At 37.5% G+C, this 27,033-nt stretch overlaps 2 pseudogenes; one reads left to right on the top strand and one right to left on the bottom strand.

The window, feature by feature from the left end:
* The first annotated feature begins 2,627 nt into the window (after positions 1-2,627).
* Positions 2,628-5,883, top strand: LOC141812764 (glycerol-3-phosphate acyltransferase RAM2-like; annotated as a pseudogene).
* A 10,673-nt stretch (positions 5,884-16,556) lies between these two features.
* LOC141812763 (putative LRR receptor-like serine/threonine-protein kinase At1g05700) lies at positions 16,557-26,589 on the bottom strand (annotated as a pseudogene).
* Positions 26,590-27,033: the final 444 nt, after the last annotated feature.

Below are 27,033 nucleotides of genomic sequence, written 5' to 3'. Positions count from 1 at the left end.
GTGGTGAAAGTCTTGAAGGAGTGAACTCCAATTAAGAGGTAAGCTTAATAGGTCAAATTTACAAAAGATAAGGCTTAGGTAAATCTAGTAGGCCAGATAGACTACAGATTAGACTTGTTTGTTTGCATCATTGTATGCATGTCTTGTAGGAATCTAGAGCAGGAAGCAAGATGGAAAGCAAATGAAGGCAATCAGATGCAGTCAGACTAAGTCCAAGTGAACCAGGCTTGACTCGGGTCGAACTAGACATAAGTTGGTTCAATTGACTGATCCGACGGTTTAATAGACCAATCAGATTCGGTTGATTAGGTTCGAGTCCAAACCTGAATCAATGATGTGTCTTGGTTTAGTAGACCGATTCTAAGGATCGGTAGATCGATCAACCTGATAAAGATGAAATAGTGAGGCTCAATCGAGATTGCGAAGGGCTCAGTCTTTTCAAATCAAGTTTGACCAAGATCAGAAGACCTATTAGCTCATTGGTAGACCGAACAACTCCTATAAAAGAACCCCGAGCACAACGTTCAGATCAATCCTTCTACTACTCTCTCTTTGTGCTTAAAAGAAAAGACAAAAAGTCTCTGCTCGTGCGACCGAGGAAGCACCAAGAGTGCGAGACACTCAAGGCTTCTGGATCTATCAACACGAAAGCTTGTTTGTATTTAATTTACAAGTTGTGCTTTATTTTATATTCTTTGTTCTTGTATTTAAAACTGTAAGAGGTTTCTCTATCTCCAGAAATATTTCAAAAAGGAGATATGCTAGTGGACGAGCATCTCCCATACATAGGCATTGGATTAGCAATCCTAGGGGGTTGTGAACCAAGTAAATCTTCGATCGTGTTTATTTGTTGTTTATTTAATTCCACTGCAAGTTCTTGTTTGATAGAAATGAACACACGATAAACGAGATGAAAAAAAGATTGATATTCACCCTCCCTCTATCGATCCCCGTGATCCTACAATTGGTATCAGAGAAAGCACAAAGTCCAATGTCAATTTCCTCTTGAAAAGTCAAGTTTAGGAACTAAAAGGCTAGTTGGAAGGGTTCACATTGGGATCCAAGTACCTTAATATGATACTTAAAACTTAAAGAGTCATATAGAACAAGTTGGACTCGGATTTAAAACTAAAAAGCGATACAGATCATACATGTCCTTAGTCAATCGATATACTAGAAAATAAGTCCAAGCATGAGTCCCTAAATCTAGCCTAATTAATCAAGTAGGACCAAACCAATATTAGATCCCAAGGATCAAATCTATTACTGGGATAGACTTTATCAAAGTCATGATAAGGGGAGCCAATAAAAAAACTATTTTCTCAATTAGATAAATTGCATGCTTGATTTACTTAATATTTCTAAATGCATGTTAATTTAATTTTTATACTTAATCTAGAATGGTTAGATAGGAAAAAGTTTGACTGACCTTAATAATGTAGCATTGAAAAGGATTGAGATGATAGTAGGCTAAGGAATCTTTGTCGAAGCATGTCTAGGTTGAATCATGAGCATTTTACCTGGTGCAATCGACTTATCCATCTTGCTTCCAACTCCTGGTCTCTGCAAGATCAACATACAAACAAACAAGCAACCTAAGCTTATCTGTAGTCCATCTGACCCACTAGGCTTATCTATGCCTTACCCTATAGGTCTAACCTACTGGTTTATCCGTGTCTAACTTTTAGTTAGGACTAATTACTTCTATAGGTAGACTTTCCACCTATCAAACATTCTATTTAGATTTTCTCTTGTCTAACCACCAGTTGGGACTAATCACTTCCATAGGTAGACTTCTCACTTGCCAAACATCCGATCATTCTTGACCTGTTTGGATTTTCCCTTGCCCAACCTCCAGTCAAGACTTCCTTGCCCAGTCCTCCAAACCGGGTCTACCTTACTCAATCCTCCATATCAGGACTTTCTCTGCCTAACCTCTAGCTAGGACTTTCCATGCCTACCCTCCAACTAGAACTTCCCTGTCTAGCCTCAACTATGACCTCTCCTTGTCCGGTCTAACCGACTAGGACTTCTTGCTACTCTTTGATCAACCTTGACCTAACTAGAATTCACTCACATCCAAGCATTAGGTCCTATTTGGATTAATCCTTGATCAAACAGAGCAGACCTAGGTGTATTATCAAACATTGAAACTCTAGAAACAGACTAGTGCTCCTTGCACCAACACTGTAATAGACTATTCTAAATAGTAAACCATAATTGCCTTGAAAAGTTAAGGGTATTCTTAGGATAGTCAAATTATTGATTTTGAATCATGATCAAGTCTACAAAAGCTAGCGTCTATATAAAATGATACATTTCAACAGTGTAAATACAAAGATATTAGTGTCTATATAAAATGATACATTTCAACAGTGTTAATACAAAGATATTAGCACTTTAAATGATGAGATATGCACATGAATGAGATACAACATGAGATATACCATGTGAGACAACAAGAGTTAATTAATCATGGTCCCGAGTTAGGGATGGCTTGCTGAACGAACGCAACATTAAGCGATATGATATATGGAACGTATGCTCGTGTGTGTATATATATATATACCACGACCAATACAATTGAGACGATAAGCAGAGTTTGCGATCGACCGAAGATCCCAACAATGGTGGCGTCCAACGGAAGCGCACCGCCATTTAGAACCGTAGAGCACTGCTCGTCGGCGGGCCGCGAGGGCCACACGGTGGTGGCCGACATGGACGGCACCCTCCTCCTAGGCCGCAGCTCCTTCCCTTACTTCGCGCTCGTCGCCTACGACGTAGGCGGCCCGCTGAGGCTCCTACTGTTGCTGCTAGCGGCGCCCTTGGCTGGCCTGCTCTACCAATTGGCCTCGGAGTCGGCCGGGATCCAGGTGCTGATCTTCGCGACCTTCGCCGGGGTGCGCGTGGAGGACATCGAGTCCACCTGCGCGCGCGGTGCTGCCCAAATTCTACGCCACGAATCTCCACCCGGAGACGTGGCGCGTGTTCTCGGCATGCGGCCGCCGGTGCGTGCTGACGGCGAACCCCAGGATCATGGTGGAGGCCTTCCTGAAGGACTACCTGGGGGTGCATCTGGTGATTGGGACGGAGATACAGACGTGCAGGGGCCGCGCCACGGGGTTCGTCAGCCGCCCAGGGGTTCTCGTCGGCAGGAACAAGGCGGCCGCGTTGCGCAAGCACATGCCGGAGGCGGCGCCGGAGATAGGCTTGGGGGACAGAGAGAGCGATTATCCCTTCATGAGTCTCTGTCAGGTATAAAATTAATTAATTGCTTAATTACAAGTGGATTAGACAAAATTATATATATATATATATATATATATATATATATATATATAGAGAAATGATATCCTGCGCACCGCCCGTCCGCGACTCCCGTGCGCGACACCCGACCCATCGCCGCTTCCACCGCCGTCGCGCCGCCGTCCGGTCACCGACGCCCGCCGGACCGGCCCCGTTGGAAAGTCACTCGCCGGCGCTCGATCGGCGTCGGGGCCGGCGGCCGGAGGTGGCCGGACGGCGGCGAAATCGGCCAGAAACGCGACAGCCCACTGCCGCCGCGATTCATCGCCGTCCGGCCATCCGGCCGCCGGCCGGGCCCGATCGACGCGCCACTGGCCGGCGCGTCGACCGCGGCCGGTCTCCGGCCGTGATGTGGCCGGACGGCGGCGAATTTCCGGAATCGACCACAGTGCTGGCGGCGATTCCGGCCAAATCGCGGCCGGAATCCGGCCGAATTCCGGCCGGAGACCGGCCGGGGAAGGACCGCCGGACCCGGCCTTCCCCGGCCGGTCTCCGGCCGGAATTTGCGCATTTGGCCGGATCGCCGCCAGCCACTGTGGTCCGATTCCGTGGCCGTCCGAGACATCCGGCCGGACCGACGCCGGTGAACGCCGGCGAGTGCGGTCGATCGGAGCCGGCGGCCGGAGGTGGCCGGCGGCGAAACGGGAGCGGCGGCAGCGGGCGTGGGTCGGGTGTCGCGCACGGGAGTCGGGGACGGGAGATCAAATCTATATATATATATATATATATATATATATATATATATATATATATATATATTTGAAAAATGATATATTACATGAAAAATATAGTATGAAATTCAATATGACATACTCAACTATATGGATGTGGGTCCTACATGGATGTAGGATCTACTATATGCAATGTGTCATGTTGAATTTCATGTTATACAATATTTTTCATGTAGTATATTATTGTTTTATATATATTTAGAAAAATGATATGTAGTATGAAAACCTTTTCAACATGACACACTACATGCAGTATTTTCCATCGATGTAAATTTATTACCCACAGGCATGCATTTGAGTGTGTCATATTAGTTTTATGTTAGACTTTTTCATGCTAAATATCATTGCTCATATATATATAAAAAGGGTGAGTATTGGATTAAAATCGAAATCGAACCGAATTTTTTAAAACTAATCGAACCGACTGAATTTTTAAATAAAAATTAAATAAATTGAATCGATAAAAAACTTATTAATTCAGTTTCCGATTCAATTAATTGAAATAATTGAATTATTTAAATATTATATAAATTTATCAATTTAGTTAAAGATTTATAAATTTATTTTTTAAAAATTTAAAATTTTTTTTATTTTAATTAATTTAATTTATTTTATTTTTTCAATATAATCGAATAAGAAATTTTAAAATTGAAATCGAACTGAATTAATCAGATTTTTTAAAAAAATAATTAAAATTTTAAAATAACTAAAATTAAAATTTTAAATTCAATCCGTTCAATCAATTTATTCGATTTAATTAAATTTTTACTCACCCTATATGTATATATATTTGCCATTAAAATTAGGCCCTCTCCTTTTTTTTTTTTACTCATAAAATATATTTTACTCGAGGGGCTAAAAAATATAACTCATTTTGAAGAAATACTCATTAATTAACAAAATAAGAAAATTAATGAGTTAATTGTAACAGGAAGGGTACGTGGTGCCTCCGGAGTCAAAGTCGCAAGCGGGTCCAGTACCGACGGAGAGTCTGCCGAAGCCCGTCATGTTTCACGACGGCCGGTTGGTCCTCCGGCCAACGCCGCCGCTGGCCTTCCTCACCCTCCTTTGGCTGCCCGTCGGCTTCCTCCTCGCCTGCATCCGTATCGCCTCCGGATCGCTCCTCCCGATGCGCTTCTTCTACCACGTCTCACAGGCGCTGGGCGTGCGCATAACGGTGCGCGGCACCCCGCCGCCGCCCCCAAGCAAGTCCACAGGGCACTCCGGCGTCCTCTTCGTCTGCTCCCACCGCACCCTCCTCGACCCCATTTTCGTCTCGATGGCCCTGGGCCGCCCCATCGCCGCTGTCACCTACTCCGTCTCGCGCCTCTCCGAGATCCTCTCTCCCATCCGCACCGTGCGCCTCACCCGCGACCGCGACCGCGACGCCACCATGATCAAGAGGCTGCTGCAGGACGGCGACCTAGTGATTTGCCCCGAGGGGACCACGTGCCGTGAGCCCTTCTTGCTGCGCTTCTCTGCGCTCTTCGCGGAGCTAACGGACGAGATCGTGCCGGTGGCGATGGAGAGCAGGGTGAGCATGTTCTATGCCACGACGGCAAGAGGGTGGAAGTGGATCGATTCCTTCTACTTCTTCATGAATCCCAACCCCAGATACGAGGTCACCTTCCTCAATAAGCTGCCCAGCGAGCTCACCTGCAGCGGCGGCGGAAAGTCCAGCCACGACGTCGCAAACTACATCCAACGAGCGATTGGTTCGGAGCTGTGCTACGAGTGCACTCAGTTCACGAGGAAGGACAAGTACATGGCTCTGGCAGGGAACGACGGCGGTGTGCCGGAGAAGAAGGGCAAGCGGGACGAATGCAGCTCGTCGGCGGTTGAGTAGTGCTTTGTCAATTGCTGCATGCTTCAAACACTAAATGAATAAATAAATAAATATGCGACAATAATTTATTAAATTAATAAATATATTTCGTTGATTTTATTTTTTTAATAAATATATTTCGTTGATTTTATTTTTTAAAATTTAAAATATATATATATATATATATATATATATATATATATATATATATATATTCATTAATTTTATTTTTTAAATTTTAAAATAAATTTATATATAATTTATAAAATAATAATATTATTAAAATAATTTATTAAATTAATAAATATAATTCATTAATTTTATTTTTTTAAATTTAAAATAAATTATCTTTTTTAAATTTATAAATATTTAAATTAAAATTTATTGAATTAATTAACTTGGTTTCAATTAGATTTCATGATACATTTTAATTAACTCAGTTTTAAAATTAAAGGGTAATTATGAAAAAAATTGTTAACCTTCGGAATCATAGAAAACCTTAGACGGCTAAGGTAATCACATTCTCATATTATAACCCATTTGTTGATGTGGTGGTGATGCTGCATTAATTGACAATCGATCATAACCTAAACCAAATTAACAAGATTATCATTGATAATATTGGACAGATAACTAAGGTTATCAACGATAACCTTCAACCAAATTCCCCCTAAGTATTTTACCACAACGGTTTTAAAATCTTGAAGGTACTTCTAGTAGAAAATTCTAGACACTCTACTATTACACTTATCTAGAGTATTATACTATATTAATAAAGAATCTTAGGGTATTATAAAAAAAATTCTAGAATGATAAAGATGTATCTTGGAACACTCCAAGGGGGCATTTGATTCTAAATATCGTTGATAACTTTGGTTATCTATCCAAAGTTATAATCTTGTTTGGTTCAGGTTATCAACAATAATCTTATTTGATTGAGGTAATCAATGATTCTTAAGTAATGCAACATCACCGTCACATCAACAAAATGTTAGCAAATGGGTTATAAATATGAAATGTGATCACCTTGGCAGCCTAAGATTTTCTGTAATTTTGGAAGTTAATAAATTTTTTTCCATGATTACCCTCTAATTTTAAAATTGAGTTAATTGAAATGTACCGTGAAACTTAATTAAAACTGAGTTAATTAATTCAATAAAAATTTAAATATTTATAAATTTAATGAATTATATTTATTAATTTAATAATAAATTAATAAATTATATTTATTAATTTAATAAATTATTTTATTAAAATAATTATAAAATTATTTTATTAAAATATATAAAAAATTATAAATTTTAAATTATAAATAAATTATATTTAATTATCTTATATATTATTAATTTATTATCATCATTAATATTATTAATATTAATATTCTTAATATTAATATTATTAATTTAATTTATTCTAAAAATAAATTGAATCAAGATTAATATAGTAAATGTTAAATTGTTATATTTTATTCCCTCCAAATAAATAAGTTGAACCAAACAACATCAGGTTATATTTTATACCTCATAATCTTGATTGTGATTATTTAGTAATCACATAACTAAGGTTATGCATGATAACTTGAACCAAATGCACTCCAAGAGTTTAGAGATATGATAGAATGACAGTTTAGATGGATTCAAAAAACATTTTAGGAACATGGCTAGATGACGAGTTAACTAGGAATGGTGATTGAAACATCAAAGTCAAGTCACTTTTGCACTAAGCACAAAGAACCTTCAGTTAGGCCACATTGAGATAATTCATTTACCTTTGCTCATTAGTGAAACTATAGGCTAGTATTAGACGGAGTCATTAGGGATTATGATGCATCGCTCACACACATAAATTTAGATTGTAGATTTTGCTTGAGGACAAACACAAGTGTAAGTTTGGGGATGTGATGTGTGTGATTTATGAATATATTTTTAGTGTTATTTTTCATACATTTACATCATTCCATTGGCATATTTTACATGTGTTTATCATTTTTGCATTATTTTTCCTATTCGGAGATATACTGTTTAGACTTTTTGCTGATAGGACATGAATTCAGAGTGTATTTGGACCTAAAAAGCCTTGGAATGAGAGTCCATAATAAAGAATGTAAGATCGTGTAACACGCTAGAGGGGGTGAATAGCGTGATCGTCACTTTTTCGTACGTTCGTTCTATCAGAAAACTAAGCAGCTGAATATTAGAAAACAAGTAGGGGCACATGGATTTTTTACTTGGTTCCTAACCCCCCAAGGTTAGTACGTCCAAGGCCTATGTACGGGAGGCGTCCGTCCACTAGTGGTCTCCTTTCCAAACGTCCGTTCGGAGGCGGAGAAACCCGTCTTACAGTCCAATAAAGAATAACAATAAATTAATGAATAGACTGAAAGAAAATAACCAATCACTTGTCGATCCGATCTGGAAGTCCTGAGCGCCGCGCACTCCTCCTGAATTTTCCTCGGTTGCAAGAGCCTAGCTTCATTCGCGTTCAAAATCACCACTAGTTGGAGAGAAGGGCTTGTAGAAGATATCTCTAGTTGTGCACATTCACCCTCTTTTTATAGCCCATTTCGGTCGATTGGAATCTCGTTCCAGGCGACTCCATGTAGACCGCCAATCCATTATCTTTGCAGCTCGACTTTTGGTCGACGCTTTCTGGTCGACTCTGTGCTGACGTGGAGGGTCTTGATAGACTTTGAGTTCTGTTGCGTTTATCCGATCCCGAGTCGCCTGGAATCCACAATCCGATCGCCTGGACCATCCAATCGACTAGAACCTCGGATAAGGTCGCCTGGATTGGGCTTGATTCAGCTGTCTCTGTTTGCTTCACTTATGTCTTCTCCATCTTGCTTACAGCTCCTGGTTCCTGCAAGATAAGCATACAAACATGCAAGCAACCTAAATCTTACCCTGTGGGTCTAACTTCGCATTTCTATCAAAATTCTAGGTTAGTCTGACACCTACTGTTCCCAAACTAGGAACACGCCCTTACCCACTCCATTCAGGAGACTTTGCCAACAAGTCCTCCAGATTTGTTGGACTTCCCACTTAGCTGTGGTCCTCAATCCCTAGGAATTTGCTATTGGGTCCTGGTCCTCCTAACCGCCTAGACTTTCACTAAGCCTTCTGGTCATCCTGACCCTACTCGCTTGGACTTTGGCCACGCTTCCTAGTCCTCTGACACTGCATGGACTTGCACATGGTGCACTTAACTTTGCTAAGACTTCTGCCTGATCCTTCAAACCAGGACTTGCCTTTGCCTAGTCTACAACTAGGACTTTCCCTTGCCTACCTTCACTCACTAGGACTTCCTTGCCCCACTACTAGAAAAAAGCTAATACACAACATTTTTTATGCGTTGTCTGTCTGGCAGAAAAAGCGTTGTAAAATCTCCTGTTGTAAAAGAGGCCTCTCAAAGACAAGTCTTTTTAAGCGTTGTCTTTATTAACATCGACAATACTTTTTGCAACCTTTAAAGCGTTGTCTATTATAGTTAACAACGTTTTCTATTACAGTTAACAGCGTTGTCTATTATATTTAACAGTGTTGTCTATTATACAAATATTATTATCAATAAATAAAAATTATTATATTTTCCATGTATAAAATTATTGTCTATTATATTTACCAAATGGCTTCTATATACAAAATCATTGTCTATTACAAAAGTATTACATAGACTTAATTACATAATATATGCTTCTACCAACTTTGAAATATGTTGTTGAAGTGATATGACCTCGATCCAATGCCCCTTACAAGTCCGGCTTAAGTGCTTTTGTAATCACATCCTCTTTTGTCCCTTCAATTTAAAATATGGAATATATAAGTAACATCTTTATTTAAACCAATAAGAACTAAGCTAAGATATAACTGTAAAGGTTTTAGTTGCATTTTAGTACCTTTGTCCATTGGTAATCAAATATAGTATCTATGCTTTTCTATATGACTCCACAAATACGGCAAACAAGACCAAACTTATCATGGAGCAAGTAGGAATGACCACATTCTTCTTCTTCTTCTTCTACTTCTTTTTCATGCACAACTTGATTGTCGGAAGCATCATCCTACAAGAAAAAGGTTAACAAATAAATTATAAAAATAGAAATGTTAAACATGCTAATTATGCACACGGGTCAGTTTCATGCATACTGGTTAGTTTCATGCTAATTAAAAGCATGAATGATGAATGGCTGAACTTGGATTAAGGATAAGGGGGATGGTCCATGGCCTATAGCTATGAAATGTCATGTCATGCCATTGCATGAAATTTGAACCTTTGTTTCCTCCAATGCAATAAAAATTAGAGCTGGAAGCAAGATAACAAATGATAATAAAATTTGAAACTAATCGAGAATACTTAACATTTGTTAGAAAGGAAGGCACAGAAATAGAATAGAACAGAACATGCATTTATGTTTAATCCTCAATGATATCAAAAGGTGAGCCCTAAGCCATAAAGAGAGCACTAATTGAATAATCTTAAAGCAAAATTTCACCAACTCAATAGAGAAGAAAAACTAACAAAGAAAGAAATCCATAACTATAGGAGTAGCACATTGGCCTATAGTACAGACATGCTCCTTCTATTCTTTTTACTGAAATTAGCAACAGAACGTCCAATAGTTAAGAATGCTCACATATATGCTCGATGAACTCAATGTATCTAGAAACACCATCTTTAAATTGAGTTCCACCTCCAGGGAAAACAAGGTAATCATCAGATCTCCGTGCCGAGTTTTGATCTTTCTTATAATCAACAAGTTTGGCATGAGGAACATTATTATACCAAATCTGCATACCATAAATAGCCGATTTTAGTAAGACTCATACATTGAATGATAGGTTAAGCTCCAAACGACTAAAGTATAATCCGATGATAGGCATGAATTTCGTCATTTTTATACTATTTTTCACACTTAACAATGCTCCATATTTCTAATCTATAGAAGTCAACATGATTTCACGAACATCAATGAACTTTCCAATAAATACGAAGAAAGGGAAATTTTCAACGAAGCAAGGTGAATACTATTGTTGAAGAGAAGAAACTTGGAAATCAATCGATGATGTGGAAATGAACAGTTTAACAAGAAAAAAAGATCCTGAAGGGAAACAATGTAGTCTATAATCCTAGGCAGATGCTGACTTATCATTCCATATTTTTCTCAAAGTGGTAGCACTTTCCTTGTCCTAGATCAGTACGTGTTAACATGGGATCAGGGTATCAGATACATAGCAAGAATCAATCTCACCATGTCTCTGCTCTCGGGCCACAGAACCGGCACCTTGTAGCCCCGCGACAACGACACAAGGCACCTGGGGCTGGGTTTGGGGCAATGCCGCTCCCGGTGCTCCATGTGTCACCGCGACTCAAGCTCCTTGATGGCCTTCCAATTATCCAGGCACGGAATGTAATCGACGGCCTTGAACGCCTTCCCTCCCCTACAAATCTCCCATCTGACATCAACCTTCACTTCAGCCCCGCCGTCCTCGTCGCCATCCGCTGCCGCATCATCGAAGCCTCCAACATAGTCTCAGTTTGATAGGGGCATTGAGATCGGAGTAGGAGGGTCAGATCGGGAGGGCGGCAGCGGGAGAGGAGATCCTTCACAGAGAAAAAGTAATTTCATGCTAACTATTGGGACGAGGAAGAGAAGGCGGGGAAAACGAAAACAATGGCTTTCTTCTAGAGCTTGGATTAATAGCGAGTGATTCATGCTCGCATCGGAGATCCAAAAAGAGGTGGACTCTGGCGACAAAGAGGGGTAGATGGTGGTCAGAGGCCTTGTCTGTGGTGCGGATTCTAGAGAGGGTAGCGGTGCAGAAGCGGAACTCCATCTCCGACATCGCGGCGAGAGAGGAAGGTGAGGGAGGCAGCGGGAATTGCTAAGGTTTAAATTTTGGAGAGCGAGGCGGAGGGAAGTGAGCAGGCGGATGACCTCGATATAAGATATCCTCAAACACAACACTTTTTAAAAACCATTATCTTTGACAAAAAAAATGCTAATAGACAATACTTTTTGAAAAAGCATTATCTTTGACAAAAAAAACGCTAATAGACAACGCTTTCTGAAAAAACGTTGTCTTTGATTTTTAAAAGACAACGTTTTTGACTAAAAACGTTGTTGAATAAAAAAAGACAACCCTTTTGACAAAAAGTGTTGTCTTTCAAATGTTGTGTATTAGATTTTTTCTTATAATGCCCAATCTTTCAGATCAAGACTTCCACTGCCTAGTCTAACCGATTAGGACTTCTCGCTAGTCATCTGGTCAAACTGACCTGACTAGACTTCACTCACATCCAAACTTAGGTCCTGTTTGGATCAACCCTTGGTCAAATTGATTAGACCTAGGTGTATTGTCAAACATCGAAACTCTAGACAAAATCTAGTGCTTCTTGCACCAACAAAAAATACACTCTGCATGTCCCATGACATGGATGTGTTCCTCTAGATGAAGTTAGACGTGAAACGGAGCAACCACGGAGTCCATAGCATTCGACACACCTAGGCTATGCTCACGGGCATGACCGTGTTTGAACATTCAACCTCTGACACATCCCGGTTGTGCCAACAAGCATGTTTGTGTTGCTTGCTGCACCATGGTGGTCTATTAATACAAAATAGTAGAGCAAATTTATAGAGGCTATAACTATTGACTCGGATTAAATCACAAAACATACAATATATCAAATCAAAGATAATTCAGAGATCTACAGGTTTTATTTAGTATAAAACCCATAAAAGCCCAATTTCAAGGCCTAAAACACATCATTTTATGGCATGATGGTGGCACCCTGACAATTTAGGAATGTTTCAACAAATTTGGAATACTTTGGAGGCTATAAAAGAACCCATAAGGTTGTTGTTTGCATCATCAAGGGATCAAGGGGTTTTCTCCTTCCCTAGGAGGGGGTTTCCTTATGACAAGGAGCACTAAGAGAGTCATTTCCAAGGAACTGTCAGAGATTCTGTCCACCAAGTTCGCCCGAAGATGACGATCAACACTTGACTAAGCATTCTCTTCTGCTTTTCTACTTGATTTTGAGTTGCAAAATGTCTTCTTTCTTATTTTTTTTTTGTTTGTTACTCCATCTCTCTGGGATAATACTCTTAATTTTAAGATGAGGGAGTAGCCCAATGTATTGTTGACACTATTTTTATATATCTATTCATTTTTATTTATTGTATGATATGTTGATCCATGATATAGCTTTATTATACATACATGATTATGATACTAACCATGCATCTTCATATACCACAGGACGTGGGGAAGGACTGAAAAATGAACCCAACTCTCAAACCCATAAGGATCGAGACTTGAGGAGTTGTTCGTGAAAATAGTTCAAAACCTCACGAGGGTTCCATTGACTATCATAGAACTTAATGGGTTTACCTTAATTTGACTTCATAAACTAGGGGATAGTACCTAGAGGACTATGGGGCATCGTGATAGTAGCCTCTCTAAGAAATTGGTTGCTCTAATAAGGCTACCTTGAAAGTAGGTATCACGTTTAGATAAACACACCGGTATAATTCTAATGTCTATATTGGTTATCTCGGAATAGACCACCTTCATGCATATCAATATTGAGGTAAGAAAATGAATAATATTTAGGGTGTTAACATTCATCGTGGCTAAATCAAAATCTTAGAATTGTTCCCTAAAATTGATTTTCTTCAAAAACCCCTCTTGCTTTCTTTATATATTTTCTTTCTCTCATGATTCTTGCAATTTTGATTGTTCTAGATAGTCTGCTTCATAATTTTGACTAGTACAAGATTTACTATTTTATTATTTGATGATAATCGTGCACTTGTGGATTTTTCACATCAATCCATGGCCAAAACGTGCTACATTCCACGACCATGGATCATCCAAGAAGCATTATTGGCATCAGAGCATCAACCGAAACTTCCATCAAGGAACATGGACTTGTCATGTCCCCTAACATGGTCATGCCCCTTGCTACCACTTGATGAGAAGAACTCCAGAATGGAACATGGCCTGCCCTTGTCATATGACACGACCATGGTCTGCTCGGCCATCTGACCAAGAACATCCAACAGGCCACATGGCTTGGTTGTATCTCCTAGCACGACCCTGGCATGGCAGCACCTCTCCTATTTAAAAAAAAATTCTATTAAGCCTTTCCTACTTTTAGGAAATTATATTAAGTTGCCCCTATTCTTTAGAAAAGTATGTTAGGGTTGCTCTACTTTTTAGGTAACCCTATCATGGTTCTAAAACTATAAAAGGAACCAAGGGGCAGCGGTTTAGAGGTATCTGGTGATCTAAGAATTTTATCCAATCCTGTGATAGGGGATCGAGGAGGAGGTTGCATCGAGGACTTCGGAGGAGCTACAACATTAATGTCTTATATTTCTAATCTCATGGAGTAATTTTCTTAATTCTAGGATTAGGATTAGGGAGTAGCCCAACATTGAATTGATAATTATATGTTTCTATTCGTCTCTTTTATCATATGATGTGTTGTTCCTTGATTTAGTTATTAGTGTACATAAGGTGCTAATATATCTTAATGGACTTTAGCACAAACGTTGGGGTGAGGAGAAAGAACCAAAAGGCGAACTAGGATCTCATATCTATAATAACTAGACTTGAGAGGTTGTTCATGAAAGTAATTTATACTCTCCTGAGGATACCATTGGTTGTCACAAAGTGTAAGGGATTTATGTTGATTCAACGTCACAAAGTAACGATAACGGTCTAGGGGATGTAAGGTTCTCGTAATAGGTGCCTTCAAGAGAAAATAGTCTTTCCTATATTGACTACCACGAAAGTAGGGGCCATATTTGGATAGATATACTAGTGTAAACTCGAAAGAGAGCATCAGTTAACTTAGGATAGACCGCCTTCAAGATTGATCAACATTGAGGTAAAAGAGATATTCACAACTATATTATCAATGATTGTTGAGGTGAACAAAGTCCAAGAATTGCCTTTAAAACCAATTTTCTAGTAACTTCTCATATCGCTTTCTTATTTCATTGGTTTTACCACTTCTCAATTTGCTTTTGAAAACTTCATTGTAACTCAATCTAAATAAATGGTGGAGTTTAGGCAACAACATCTAGCCACAGAAGAAGCAATCAAACGGATAGTAGATAAGATTGATAACTTAGTTAACTATATTGTAATGTCGGAAACTCAAATTGTGCAAATTGCTAGTTCATCTTTAAGAGCTCCAAGTAGATTTCCAGGTCAATCTGAGACCAACCCTATTGAACATTGGGATGCTATCATTTTGAGGAGCGGTAAAACTTTAGAGGAACCTAAGGTGAGTGAGGAGGATAAAGACGGTATAAGAAACAAAGAGGTTGAAAATTTTATTATTCGTACTAATTTGTTATATTAGAGATTGATTTGGTTCCTCGGATCCTAATTACTTTAGGAAAGTATATTTTATCCACCACCAAAGCTATAATCGATAAAACAAATCATAGACTCCCTTTGGTGATTGGTGAAGACAAAATTACATTTGATCAATCTAAGGGTACTAATAAGCCTTTTGTTGAAAATATTTATTGTAGGGTGAATTATTTACAACATGTGGCAATAGAATAATCACATGGATGTCCCTTTGATGACCCTTTAAAGTTGAGCATATTTGATGGGAGACGGAGAGAAGGAGCAAATTGAGTGTATTTGATAGAGGACTGAGAGATCGATATAGCAAAGCTTGCAAGTACCTTATTCTAGCACGAGCAAGGTTTAAGAGATATTTTCTTAATGAGTCATTGAGAGAGGAGGAAAGCACAACTTCCTCAAATCACACGCTTTCGATTAACAATGATAGGAGGGATCAAGCTTATGACCTAAAATAAATACTTCTTGGGATACTACCCAAGTTTAATTTGCATTTTAATTTTTCAAATTTTCTTTTCTTTTGCAAATTTATTATTTTGATCTGATTTTTATTTTAGGTATGTCCCAGACATTTAAAATATTAAGCCAAATCTTTCTAAAGGTATCAGAAAGAACCACGGCATGCTCGTGGTAGCCACCACGGTTGTGGTTCAACTGAGAGTAAAAAGCTAAAAATTTTACAGAGACAACACCAAACACTGATTACCCGTAGTAGGCACCACGACTGCAGCCCCCTTTTGCATAGTAAAGAGTGAATATCCATCTCCAAGTCATTTCTATCCACCTCCATAGTTTGTTTTATATCACTAACTCCATTCATACATTAAGTAAAAAATATATTTTAAGTCTCAAGGAGTTTAGTTGACTTAGTATTTCGTTTACTTAGTTTTCCTTGGTATCATATTATTTTTTATTATTTATTTTACTTTTATTTCATGCATTATCATATTTATCATGCCCATCATGTATATATTTATTTGTTTCTTATAGCATTCCAATAGCATGATAAACTTAATATTTTCATAAAAAGTATGCCCATGTCTCGAACGATCTATTTTCTTTTATTTGTAATAGTATGACATGAGCATTATTGAATCAGAAAATTTCATTGTCGGCCTACTTGTTTAGTACCTCCTTTCATATAAAACTTGATTTTTAGAGTAGAAGTATTTTTAAAAAGTTGTTATTCATAACATTAGACTAGTAACTTTGTTTCCTAGGGAACCTAATTTTATTTAGAAAAAAAGAGGAGTAATAAAAAAGAACACGAGTGTTCGTGATGAGGCAAAACAAAAGCAGTTGTAACATCTTCATTCCAATAGCACAGCATCTCATTCCAATAGCACAACTTCTCAAAGAGTCTTTGGGTAGTGAATTAAGAAAGAAGATTACAACAGAACACTGGAAGAAATTAAAGTTTTGGCAGATCAATTTCCTTTTTTGATTGCCTCCAATTTTGTTTAGAAAGAAGAAGGGGGGAGAAGAAAAGAACAGAAAACAAGAGTGTTTGCAGTAAGGCAAAACAAAAGAAGCAGTTGTATCATCTTCATTCCAATAGCACATCGCAAAGAGAAAGTAGGCAAGAATTATCTTGCAAATGGACCAGATGGCCCTGTTTGGTTTACCTCAACTTCAAATGAACTGATCTGGCTTGTGCCATAATCTTCACTGTACCGCATTAGTCTCATCAGGCGTTGATCTTCCAGCACCAAGCTATCCTTCAACTCAGTTACTACTTCAGTCATGGATGGCCTCTGGCTGCCTGATGATTTCGTGCATCTCTCTGCCAGCATTTCGATTTTCCATGCAGAATTGACATCAAATTGATCTCCCAATCTTGGATCCATAATGTCCTCTATAGGTGCATTGGCAAGCTTTGAGGTCACCCGTTGCATTATATGAGGCTTTTCTGAGCTGGGCAAAAGAGGATGTTGGCCGGTTAAAAGCTCAAATAAAACCACCCCAAAACTGAACACATCGCTTTTGTAGGTTAGCTGCAAGGTGTTATGGTACCTAACAAAGGACAGAATGGCAAAAAGATTAATTAGCTCTTCGAAAAAATTATCACCATTAACCAAACAAAAAATCTCTGAAATTGTTAATGCATGAAAATAGAGAACAAGTTATTTGGCTTTTGTACAACAGCTAGAGTTAAAAAGCAGAAGTTGACTAAGAGAAACAAGAGCTTTAACCAAGCCCCAAGCCAACAAAGTGTCGCACTGAAAAAAAATGGTTGCTGAAAGACAACATGATTGCAGATGCTTTGAGCAAATCATATACTTATCCTAGGATCCTAATGCAGCATGTTTTTGTAGAAATCATAATGGCCAATTAGTGCAATTATCAATACAGGAACCTTTATGTTCGGAAGCCGGAGAATCGAAATATGCAGCACGGTTCAAAGCAGCCAATAAATACAACTGTAATGTTAATCGCAACATCTGTGGAGGCAAAGCAGCTTACTGACTAACCTTACAGGCAGGATCCAACAGTTAACTGATCCATTTCTAGGAATTACATGCAAAAGAACCAGACAAAGGATGTTACTATTTTCTTTTCCAAAATAACTAACCTCAGAGAACAGTAAATAAAAATCAAGAAATGAAATAAACAGTCTTGTATGTATTGATCACCAAAACTAATAGATATAATTTAGGAAATACGTTATTTGTCCTCTTTGAAAATTGGTTCATTATTTAATGGATTATATAAATGGCAAATAGCGTCAACTGAACCAAATTGAACAAGCAAGCATAGAAACATACTGAGGATCTAAATATCCTGGGGTTCCAACTGCCACATCTGTGGACACATAAGTCTGGTCGTCGCTGCTGTAAGACCTGGACAACCCAAAATCTGCTATCTTTGCCTCTAAATTTGCTCCCAAGAGAATGTTCGAGGATTTTATATCTCTGTGAATTATTGGTGGGTGACATGACTTGTGCAGATACTCTAATCCTGGATCATGTTTAACAAAGCGTGAGCTGGTTTTGGCAGAACAATCATGCAAAGTCAGTGAAACATGGATAATATTTTCCAACAAACCTTCAGCAGCTCCAATAGCAATTTTAAGTCGTTCTCTCCAGCTCAAGGATTTACCATAGTTACCTGTAATCGTAATATGAGTAGAAATTAGAAACTGCCTAATGAATAATTCAAGTGAAACATTGAGAAATGGACAAAACCAAGTTGATCAGTCTTAATGTTTAACATAGCCCTGAAAGTATGGAATTCAATACATTATTACATACATTTATTTGTCTATTGTTATCCATTATTTATGTTAAACTTGTGAAATCAAGTTACATTTTACTACCACTACTATTGTTGGTGCATGGATGACGTCAGCATTTTATATGAGAAAAGGAGTGAGCTTAAAGTCTTCTGCAAGTTGATGAAGAAATGTTAATCCAACATACAAACAGTGTAAGGACTCTTGTTTCTTAGAAAATAAGCAATGGGAAAAGAAAGTGGATACTGAAAAAAAAACTCATTGGAAAAGATTGTAAAATATTTGCCATCGAACCATTTTGTTTGACAAAAGGAAAGATAGAAAATTTTCAAAACTTTATTAGTCAAAAATAAAAAATATATAAAAATCAAAAATAAATTTAAAAATATTTTTTTAAAAAAAATTAAGATCGAATTTGTGTTGCATTGTATATGAAAAGTGACTTCTCTATCCAAATCGTAAGGAACCAATATGAAAGAAATCTTAAATTTGTAGGTAGATTTGAACCATTCTTAAAGTTTAAGGATAACACATAAAATAGACACATTCTTGGGTTGTCCTTTTTGGTGCTATTAATGCAGGCTAAGCTTACAGTTAATAGCCATCACAATAAATGTCGCTTTTCCTTCTTGTATAATGAAGCATACATCTCAGAGAAAAGAAACAAAGAAATTTTGAGAACAATGGATCATTTGTAAAGCTAGGACATGATAAACTTGCAAGAATTTTATGAATGCCTGACCTTTCAAATGTTCATGAAGATTTCCTTGAGTCATGTATTCATAAACAAGACCCAGGACTATGTCATCAATGCAGTATCCAATCAATTCAACCAGATTTTTATGATGAACTCTTGTCAAATTTTGGGTCTGCAGCACAAAACACAAAGAGATGCCCAAACATGCTCAACACAATGAGAAATGCTAAATAGGAAAACAATTAAAGAATGTTCAAGAAGAGACACTATTAGATGATATAAAAGTATATTTTTGTTTTAGTTTGAGAGCGAATATTCTAAATGAAGATTGATGATATTTTAGTATATTTAGGTGGTCTCCTCTTTGGGATCATATTAGAAAAATGTGTTTCTAATCCTGATTTTCAAGCCTGAACTTTTGTCAGGTTGTAAATATAGTAATGCCAGAAATTATTCATTTTTGTTCATCAAATACTTGGAGAACTTTCTTTTTCTGACATCTATAAGACATATGTCAGCAACAGATTATATGTTTATTGTATATCATTTTCTAGTCAGACATGTTCAAGTACTCTCCATAAAATTTCAAGCTAGAAGAAGAATGTCATTATAACTAGAAAGTACATTGTATACGATTTGTGACTAATCAGCCATATTAAACTACACCTGTTCTTTAGAATTGAAACACTTAAAATGGATAAATTGGTTACCTCAGCCATAAATTGCTTGGCCCCTTGTAGTGATGATTGAGAATGCACCTTGACTGCAACTTCCTTTCCGGTTTCCAAAAAGCCGTGGTACACAAACCCAAATCCTCCTTGGCCAATCTTTTGAGAAAAGTTGTTAGTTATATTAATCAATCTCGCATATGTAAATTTCATTCTGTCATGTGGGTAGTCAGCCTGTGGAGTAGGTGGAGCATGAGGCAGTGGCAGATGAGGTGAACAATGGAATTCATTGCTTTCACTATTTTCTCCAGTTAGGTTTCTTCCAGGAGTAGACACTGGACCTTTATTACAAAAACTTAGATAAGCAATAGCCTATGAAAAATCTACACATATCATGCACAAGGAACATAAAATTATATTAAACCAAAGTATCTCGGAGTTACATACCTTGATAACATTTCCATGTGCACCACAGGATAAATACCACAGCTATAAGTGTAACAACCCCACCAATTACTGCAATCACAATAATAAGGGTCTTGCTTTTGTGGGAAGGAGACATTGGGCCAGGTGGAACATTGTCGAATCTAATATAGAAAAAGTAAAACAACTATCTGGACTTAATCGTATATTTAGTAATAGAAGATCTAAACCATGTATTCAACAAGAAGTAAGATTATTTTGATTTGGATACCCATGTATATCATGTGAACATTCAAAATTTCTCAAAATCAAAGTTTATTAAAAAAAATTGCACCAACTTCTATGCAGCACTCATAGCCAGCATGGAAGAAAGGAGGAAGTTAGAAGCTTCTATGGCTAGGCGAAGCAATATGCTACATTACTTTTAGGGCCTCTAGCATTCTCCCCATTGTGAATGGATAGTCATAGAAACTAGAATCAGATATGTAACCATGAGTTGTATGTCTAGGATACAAATAGAATTATGAAATCAAGAAATGAAATACAAAAGTGAAATACTAAATGTTATATCATTGGGAAAAAGGGCCTAGTTATAAATTCTAAAATTGGTTGGACTTTTTCACAAAAAGGCCAATTAAAAAGCAACAGCTGAACCTTTCTTTTCCCATGGCTAGCCTTTTCTTCTTCCTCCCCTTTTTATGCTTTCCCTAATCCTAATTTTTTCGAATCGACATTCGCTCACCTTCAAACCACATCGTTGTCTCTAAACGCCTTTGTTGGCAGCGTCGTCATCGTCATGTTAATGTTGTCGCGTCGCCAACACTCCACAACGAAGACCCTTCGATTTGAGATGGAGTTTTCATACTTGATTCCTTTCGATCACCTTTGTGCGTGAGTTGCTACTTTTTGACTTGATATCATGATTTTGATTCACTTAGCCGTACCTTTTCGGCTTGATTAGGAAGTAGGTTAAAACTTTATTTCACATGTTGATTACTACAAGTCATCTTAGGGCTTACAAAAATAAGTACACAATAATTTCATTATATCTATTAGAAATAATAAATTGCATGCTTCTATATATCACTATTATGCTTGATCTTATTATTTACTTGTCCTTTTTCATATATTACTTGTTGCTGCCCTCCCAAAATTTAATAATGAAACTTAAAAAGGGGATAACGTGAATTATTATGAGAAAATAAAGAGTGAATGAATATCATAAATAAATTATGTTTATGCAGTTTGTATAACTGAAACAAATAATATAACCATACAAGAGAGCTTCGGCTCAACGCTCGTAAAAAGTTGTATAACTTCTCAACGAAATTAATAAGAAGCGAATGTAACACTCGTGCCATAGAGCTTTTATTATATTATTTATAAAAGACATGAGATTATTTATGTTAGAGTAGCAATGAAATAATTCTATAAATATTGAGCTTTTTGCTCTACAATTTGAAAAATGCTTTCAAGTCTTTCTGCGCATGCATAAACTTCGACCAAATTGAAATGATTTTTTCTCATGTAGTGGATTGCAGGTCGTTCATCCTATTTTTATATGAGGCACCTCACGGGATGGATTACAAGTCATTCATTCTATTTTTATGTGATACATTTTTTGGATGGATTGTGGATCATTCACCTCATATATGTGTTTGTATATCTACATTCACATGATGTATTTCATATTGGGTGAATTGTGAACCGTTCACTCCTTGTATATACGATACATCTTTTTTGGATGGATTGTGGGTCGTTTACCCTATCTATGTATATATAGATGAATACATACGATGCATTTTCATTACAAGTAGATTGTAGGTCGTTCACTCTTCTATACGATGCATCTTTTTTGGATGGATTGCAGGTCGCTCACCTTGATATTTTTATTTATACATGATGTGTTCGTATTAAGTGGAATGTAGTTTGTTCACCTTTACTTAAATGACGCATTCTTGATGAGTATATTGTATGTCATTCACCCACTCAATAAATCATATTGAATTGTCGGATAAAATAAGATAATAATGTGTGAAATATTGAAAAATGAGAAAATAAAGAGAACTGATGATATTAATTAAGAAGGGATAAAAGAGGAATGATATTAAAAAGGTAAATGATAAATGATGTTGTTGCCCTCTTTAATAATATTTTTTATGCATGTCTTTTGTATCTCCACTTTGCACATTGTACTCACCCTCTTTTTCCTTTGACCTCTAGATTCTCAGACTTAAGGCGATTTTCAAAGTCTGGTAATAAAGTTGAATGATTGTTCAAATACACTCAGCAATAGTTATGGAGACGATTTCTATAGAGTCTACTCAATTTATTTTTATTTGCATAATTGGCTACTTATTATACATTTTGTTACTTTGGCATTATTCATTTCACTGTCTACACTAGGTCAGTTGTCAGTCATGTCATGGTATGGTAGAGTCAAAGTTTTGGGGTCTAACATTTGTTTACATCATTGAATAAAGTGTTGCATATTTATATTCGTATAACCTGTGTACTCTTCTTGGGTATTATTTGTGAATTTTCATAAAGGAATGAACATTGTCCAAGTAAGGAGGCTATCTTCCATATAGGGAATGGAAGTCTCCGGGTCGTGACACTAACATCTCATCAATGAGAAAGGGGTGACCAATCTCATCCTCTAGATTAATATTTTGAATTTATAATTAACAAATATTAATGAGGTATATGTATACCTCATTTGTACACATTTAACATGATTTATTTATTTTCAGAAAGTTCCTATTTAAGTTCCTCATGCACCCTTTGACTTCTGTAGAATTGACAATCAATTAATACATTGGAGGTAAATTTCTCCATAGAACATAGCTTAGAAAATGTTTCAGAAAAACTTACATAATCTCCAGTAGCCCATTGTTGATTCTTTCATTAAAAGAAGAAGGAATTTGCTTAGAAACATTAGTTCCCATCAAATACCTAAGAGAGCAGGCACAAAGTTTAGTTAGAAAATATCTTATATCTGTATTCGATTTTCTCATAGTTTCTAGTAACTACATTTGGATGTAAGACTTACAAAACTTTAAGGGAAGACAAATCACCAAATACATCAGGTATTTTTCCTGTTAAGTTATTGTAAGATAGATCCCTGAAACAAATAGCCAATAGTATAAATTTTCAATTTGACTTCTGATCCAGTAATAAGAGAAAGCAATTAAGGTACAATAAGAGTTCACATTGTCAAGGAGGTCAATGTTTGCTCAACAAAACTGCCATCATGGATGGTCCGTAAGGTTAAACAAAAAGGAAATGCATTATAGCTTACCTTTCAATATGATCAACTAAGAAATTGTCGTCTAACCAAAAGTAACCGTTGCAAACTAACAAAGCATGCAAACTTCAATAACAAGAAAAATGAAATCTTTTGTTCAGTCTGTATTTTGCATTAGAATATGGATCTAAATTGCAAAACATGATATCCATAAATAGTACGGAGAGGCCTATTAGATTCTCAAAACTAAAATTGCACTCATCCAATTCACAAGACAATTATGGATCCTGCTACATCTAGAATATTTTCTAAATGAGTTGGTTGTTAGTCGTACTTGGAGAAGATGGCCAAGAGAAACATATAATACTAGGTAGTAATATGTATTGCACAACTAAAAAAGGGACAGCTCGATGCATAAAGTTCCTGCCAATGCAAGGTCTCGGGGAAGGATCGGGTCACACTAAATCAATTATATGCAGTCTTACCCTGTATTACAAGAAACTGTATTGCACAACTAAGCAAATATATTACTTGAGTCCATTCAGTGGTTTTAGACATTGCACGAAACATGGATGTTTTGTATTTGTGAAACATGGCACATAGGTGTGCTTATTTAGACATGGTTAGAATAAATAATTCAGGCTTTAGCCCCACAAAGATACAGTAGCATAAGCTTCTCTGTGGTTGTGTCTTGCATATACATGAGTGAGCAATTACAAGACTTGTATGATAAAAGTATGCCTCCTTTTCTTTCTAATTCTTGTAAACAAGTGACAACGAAATTTAGTAGCTACCTTCTACAATAATCATAGAAAAGAAAAGATGTTTCAAAAATGAAAACGATGTTGTAAAAGCAAGCAAGCAAATAGGTATTAAATATAAGTACTAACACTCACAGGTAAATGATTGCTGCAAGCCGGCCAAAGTGGGTGGATATTTCACCAGTCAATCCACTAGAAGACAGGTTTCTGTGAATGTTCACATGGATCAGCTATCATATAAATCTTAACTTATTGTAACACGATCATCTTATTTTGCTATCTTGCTCAATTGAAACTCACAAGGCTGTGATATTTGGAGGATCTGGATTATAGCTACAGTTCAGACCATCCCATGCATATTCTCTAGGAGAACATGGATCGCCTGTCCAGTACTTGTTCACTTTGTAATGAGCCTTGATGGCATTAATAGCACCAACTAGTATGCAATATCCATGAAACAAATAAATTGGCAGAACATGATTATTGTCCGGAAAGAAGAATCTAAACAATACAAACCACAGAGGGAAAGCACGGAAAGCATGTGCAATCATAACCTAATTCAGGCACCAATAAATGTGAATAAAAGTTCCTTCTATCATCCTTGTATCAAGCTCGTAGCAGTTGAGCTCTAACACAAGGATGTAATAACCAAGCGAAAGAAAGCTATTTCTGCCATATGAAAGTATAACAATCAAAAACTCCCCTTTTCTAATGATAAGATGGTAGATGTGGGCGTAAAGCTCTAGGAACCAAGAGATCCGTAGATTAGACTTATATGCAACGTACCGTCTCTGGTGTTGGTCATCACGTTTGTGAGGTACATGGTGGAGAACACCTCGAGGGCATTAAGGACAGGGCGCAGAGTGGAAGCATTGACGGGGCTGAGCTCCCATTGGTAAGTGAGGTTTTGAGTGAGAGGGGCGATGCTATACACGGCGTCCGCCATCAAGTAGGGCGGACAGTAGTCGGCTTTCCAGAGGTCACCGTTCAGGAGGATGTTGAAAACCCGGGACTGATTGGCGTCGAGGTCGTCGAACTCGGAGAAATGGAGGTTGGCATAGAACTCATTGTTGCGGAACCCAGTGCCAGCGAAATCCCAAGGGAAGAGGAGCTTGGTATCGTTGCCGGAGGGGGTGACCGCCGTCTGCATGACGGCAGAAGGCGCCCTGAGTTCGTCCCCCGAGTATTGTCCGATCGGCGAAGTAGTGGCAACGTCCGTCCAAGAACGGCGTCGTCCATCCCGTCCACACGCGATCGTACGGATCCGTCGGATACCTTACACGTGTAATTCTCAAATTTAATAACAAAAGAATTTAAAGACAACATTAAATTTAGAACAAATTTAGAACAATGATACAAAAATATAACATCAAAATATAACATGATACACTACATATAGTGGATCTCATATCCATACAATGTATCCCACATCCATACAATAAAATGTGTCATTATTGTGTTTTTATGCTACATTTTCATGTAGCGTATCATTTTTCTTAAATTTATGTGTCTAACAAAATACTATTATTTAAAATAAAATTTTCAAATTTTAATAAATATTTTTATTTACCTTATTGTATCGTTTGTGCCCATGTTTAACCTGATGAAGAGTAAAAGAGAAAATGTAGTATTGACGGCTTTGTATAAATAGGAATCTATAGGCCTCAGCTCCAATGATGATATGAAGGGATCTCCATTCCCTGTATTGACCAAGCAAACTGAGATAGAATCATTAGCCAATGCCACAGTGAGAATTTCCTCTGTGTACGTGGTCGACTCATTGGTCACGTTGACCGTCGTCCAAAAATTGGCATCGATGTAAAGATCAAATTGCAAAGGCTTGATGGGATTAGCCCGGTGCAATCCGTCATAGTTACCATACGTGAAACTAGCGCGCACCAAGTATTTGTAATATTGCACTACCGGCCGCAAGGCATAGCAACTTCGCGTGCCATTAGGGAAGCTATGCAAAGTGGATTGTATCCTTGTGGTAGAGGACAAGTAGCTGGAATCTATGATGCAGTTCATGCCCAAATCAGTGTAAGCATCGTCGGAAACATAGGTCAAACCGGTGGACAAATCGACCGTGGTGGTGCCATCGTCGATTCCACAGTCGATGTTTATGAAAGATGAAGAATCTGTGGATGCACAAATACCAAATAGAGCTAGCATCAAGATCCATCCAAAAGTTAAAATGGTGCATAACATACCTGGAGTCGGTTGGCAATGAATCCCTAGAACATTGATGGCGAGGATCTCCAGCACAAGAAAATAAGTTGATGATTTCATTAGCTTCTTCTGTGATTGCATATTTGCAATTGGTATCCCAAATCATACGAAGATATTATACATATATAAGCAGTTCATGCATGAAGGTCAATGAAAAAAGAGTATTGAAATGATAATTTTATTTGGGAGAGGTGATTCCACAAAAACAAAATAATTATTATAAGGTCATGTTGGATTAGAAAATATTAAGTCAAGTTGGATTAGAAAATATTAAGTACGTAGACAAAGTAATCAATCAGGACTGCTTGACATGATTCATGTTGATATTTGTTTGTTAATTAATTACTTTTATCTCATAAGTTGACTTTTGAAAATAATGGTGGATGGGAATTAATTATTTGTAAAAGAAATGGATGGCAATGCAACTTTCTCAATATACGACTTGATACCCATCTAAACACGTAATTTACAAAAGAATCATTGTCCCCGGGGCAATGGTGCAACGGTAGGACATCATCCAGGAAC

This window comes from Curcuma longa, chromosome 19, assembly GCF_044706935.1.
Source record: "Curcuma longa cultivar G26 ecotype Majalengka, Jawa Barat chromosome 19, ITB_CL_G26_1.1, whole genome shotgun sequence".
Classification (NCBI taxonomy): domain Eukaryota; kingdom Viridiplantae; phylum Streptophyta; class Magnoliopsida; order Zingiberales; family Zingiberaceae; genus Curcuma; species Curcuma longa.
This window is presented reverse-complemented; position numbering and strand designations above follow the sequence as displayed.